At 47.3% G+C, this 3,620-nt stretch overlaps 1 long non-coding RNA gene across 7 annotated transcripts; it reads right to left on the bottom strand.

The window, feature by feature from the left end:
• Positions 1–287: 287 nt before the first annotated feature.
• On the bottom strand, positions 288–3,258 carry LOC119302589. 7 transcript variants are annotated; one of them, XR_005147664.1, is made up of 7 exons: positions 2,776–3,258; positions 2,593–2,645; positions 2,490–2,524; positions 2,304–2,353; positions 901–1,408; positions 461–536; positions 288–368 (listed from the first exon to the last, which is right to left on the bottom strand). It is a non-coding gene; the product is annotated as an uncharacterized LOC119302589 (long non-coding RNA). The 7 variants fall into 7 exon arrangements; XR_005147662.1 differs by having other exon boundaries at positions 2,490–2,645; XR_005147663.1 differs by having other exon boundaries at positions 2,309–2,353; positions 2,490–2,645.
• Positions 3,259–3,620: the final 362 nt, after the last annotated feature.

Raw genomic sequence — 3,620 nt, 5'->3', positions numbered from 1 at the left:
AACGCCCCAGACTTAACTCATCTTAAACCCTCTCCTACGTGGGCTGGCTGGGGTCCTGGCGCACTCTATATAAGCCACCCCCCTCCACAGGTAGAGGGGTTCGGCACCTTGTAACTCATATACTCATAATCCACTCGACCGCCTCCGGGCTCCGAGACGTAGGGCTGTTACTTCTTCCGAGAAGGGCCTGAACTCGTACATCCCTTGTGTTTACAACCTCTCCATAGCTAGGACCTTGCCTCTCCATACCTACCCCCCACTCTACTGTCAGGCTTAGAACCACGACATTTAGTGTAGCATGATCCTCGGGGTGTTACACCCACCTCCTCATCCAGCAAATCATCGTAGTAATTAGGAAACTATGGCATCTGCACAATTATCCATGCTATTATAGGATCTATCAATTCAAAATGAGTGAAAATAGTGGGAGTTATCCCACTCTCTGAAATTGAATTTTTACCTTGCCGCTGAAGCTGCTCTAGAACTACATCGCGAGCAGCCCAGAGAACAAAGTCACCACAAGGTGCTCTAGTCATCTATAGTATCAAAGCCAGCAGCTAAAGAAAATTAGTTACAGTTTGCAGCATAGGAAATCACAAGCTAGCTAGTACATGCTAAATAAAACTTCTAAATTCAGATTGAATAAACATCTAGATTCAACTAAAAGATGATGTTCCACACCGAGATAAAATATGACACCCTCTTTTGCCTAGAACTTAATCATGTATACTGGCATACATACATCACATAAAAGGTAATACATAGTCAGATCATTACAAGTCAAAACTATATCATCAGCCAGGGCTTGGATTGGTACAAACACGTGTGTAGAACGATACTGAATTTATCATAGGTAGAGATAGAGACTCCATAGAATGCAAAGCTAGCAGCATTACCAACCTCATCGAGCAGCAAGAGAAGGGAAGAACACGACAACTGGGAGGGCTGAGGCAACAACGACAATAGAGCGTCATCCAGCGGAAGCAACACAAATACCAGGAGACGCAGCGTACTTCACATCTTCAGGTTGATGGGAAGATCTGGTCCTGCGGCTTTTTCAGGCTTCAAAGCTTTCAAGGGGTACATGCCACTGCGCCGATGCGGATGGACCGACGGCAAGCACCGACCCGCACCTCAGTCAGGGGCGTCCATGGGGCGGCGTGCGTGTGACAGTTAGTGTTGATGCTAGAGCAAACAATGACTAAACGTAGCAGATCAAAACAAAATTGAGCTATTCAACACACATCAGAACTGACCTGCATGAAAATTATTTGTTTACTCATTAAAGTTATCTCTGAACCTGTGCTGATAAAACATGTTGCAGCCTCAGAAGCAAGCTTCATGCGTTGCCGATGCTCAAAATTGATGTATATATATTAACCCCACCGTCCCAATAAGGTGAATAAATCTGCGAAAGAAATAAACTTGGCTTAGACCCAAAAGTAAGCTAGCTTAAAAGAAATCATTACTGATGGCGCCAGTCATATAGGATTGCCCATAGCTTTTGCACTTTCTCTCTGCAATCAAGATCAATCACCATGACATAAATCAACAATATATACACGCCATTGCGAACATACAGAATGGGGAGAACCAAAACACCTTGATGTATTCATATCATCCATAAGTTGTAAGGATGGAGCTCCAAATGCAATAGCAAACATGAAACGTATTTCTTAACTGTGGTAAGACAAAAAAAATTAGGATGATTAAAACGAATTAGGAGGATGAACCTGGTGGGGAGGGTGTCGTCCAGAGCGGTGTAGAGCGGTGTAGAGTGGTCACTGGAGGTTAGCCTCCCTCCTCAGCTTCTTGGCGGACGAGGGCGGCTATGGATGGTGATGTATATGGTGAGCAGCCTCTGGCCTCCCCTGCTCCCCCATGATCCTGCTCGACGCCCGCGCTGCCCATTCACCGCCGCCATCGCTTGCCAAGTTGAGATTGAGTGAGAGAGAAAGAGAGAGAGAGAGAGAGAGAGAGAGAGAGGAAAAAATAGTGGAGGGAAAGCTCAGACACTGTTGCTCAGACAAAGAAAAGCAATCAGATTATAGGATACATGTGGTTTTAGAAAAAGCAAAAATGTAATACATACAACAGCCACTAAAAACTGTAACAAAGTTTGCTCAATTGATGCCAAACCTACTGTGAACTTCACGCTAGGCATAACAACATCCCCTCTATTTTTTCAGTTCAGAGCAACACAAAATGGAAACCTACTGTGAACTCGTTTTCTGATGGCTAGCAGCAACATAAAACAACAACCACTTATATAAACTGAACCAAAAAAGAAAATGATCCAGAACTGAACCAAAACGTCATGTCTCCGATTTCTGATATTTTTTCCTCCAATCTCCTGCAGACAAGAGAGCAGTATTGCACTAAAAATAAATAAACAAACTTGAGAATTTGAATACTACTGTAAGGCATAAGATGTCCTTGGCATAATTATAATAAAGAAGGGAAAAACTGAACCAAAATGTGGTGTGCACCTCACGTCCTCAATGGATGCATGCACAAGATGCTGCTGCAGGTGATAGATATTGTGAGCCACCCGGGGGTGAGGGTGGATAAGATTGGATGGGAGAAGCTCACCTCACGTCCAGGCGATTGCTGCTCCACTTCCTCTCCTCTGGCCGTTGTACCACCTAGAGACAAGTGAAGAGAGAGACACGCAGGGGTCAGAGGAAGAAGAAGCCGCCTGCACATCACTCACTCACTCACGTATCACAGGAACAATGAAGAAAACCAGAGGAAGAAGAAGGAAGGGGATCTGACCTAGGGCACCATGGGTGGGGCTCGATTGCTAGGGTTTCGGGCGGCGGCTACGGGGTGGAAGGAGGTCGCTTCGTGGTGGAGGAGCCGAGCCGGCGGCGGTCCTCTGCTGGTCGACGCAGCCAAATCCATGAGATCCAAATCCTTCGCTTTCGCTCGACGCGCTAGGGGCGGCTACGTTGGCCTCCCCAACTTGAGATCCAAATCCATCCCGTCACCCGTATTCCTTCCTCATCTGGCCATGGAGATCAGCTCATCTCTCCCGCGGCGGCGGGATCGGCTGCGGCGAACGGGTAACGCGGGGATCGAGGATACTCTGGAGGCCTCGATCCTTGATGCGAGCGCGAGGGCGGCGGCGAAGGGATGGATTTGCGATGGCTTCCGTCGAGGTAGCGCAGGGAGCGGCGGCGGCAGAATGCGAGTGCGATGGCGTGGTTCCCTCGAGGTCGAGGCCTCGCTCGCTCGCTCGCTGGTGCATGCCGTGGTTTTTTTTTCGTTGGTTAACCTTCGTAGGTCTATTTTTTTTATATGGATGGATGCAGGTTGGGGCCTCAGGAGGAGGTTTTTTCGGTTTCTGGTGAATAAGTCAGAGGAGGGAGAAGGTACCCAAAAAAACCAGGGGAGGTGGGACGAAAATTGATCGGTGAAGACTACCAACTGCTCCATCTCTACTTCTAATGGACGACTTGGTGAATAGTCTGCGCGTTTTTTTCGCTGGTTTTTTTCGTCATCCTGCCACCTCCGTTTTATTTTCGTCATCCTCCCATCACTTTCGTCTGGGTTTTTTCGTCCCCACTCCCACCACCCCATCGGTTTATTTTTTTCACTATTTCCTTCTAAACAAACAC

Source organism: Triticum dicoccoides, chromosome 5A (assembly GCF_002162155.2).
Source record: "Triticum dicoccoides isolate Atlit2015 ecotype Zavitan chromosome 5A, WEW_v2.0, whole genome shotgun sequence".
In the NCBI taxonomy this organism is placed as follows: Eukaryota; Viridiplantae; Streptophyta; class Magnoliopsida; order Poales; family Poaceae; genus Triticum; species Triticum dicoccoides.
Note: the sequence above shows the minus strand (reverse complement) of the source record. Positions and strands in the feature narration are given on the sequence as shown.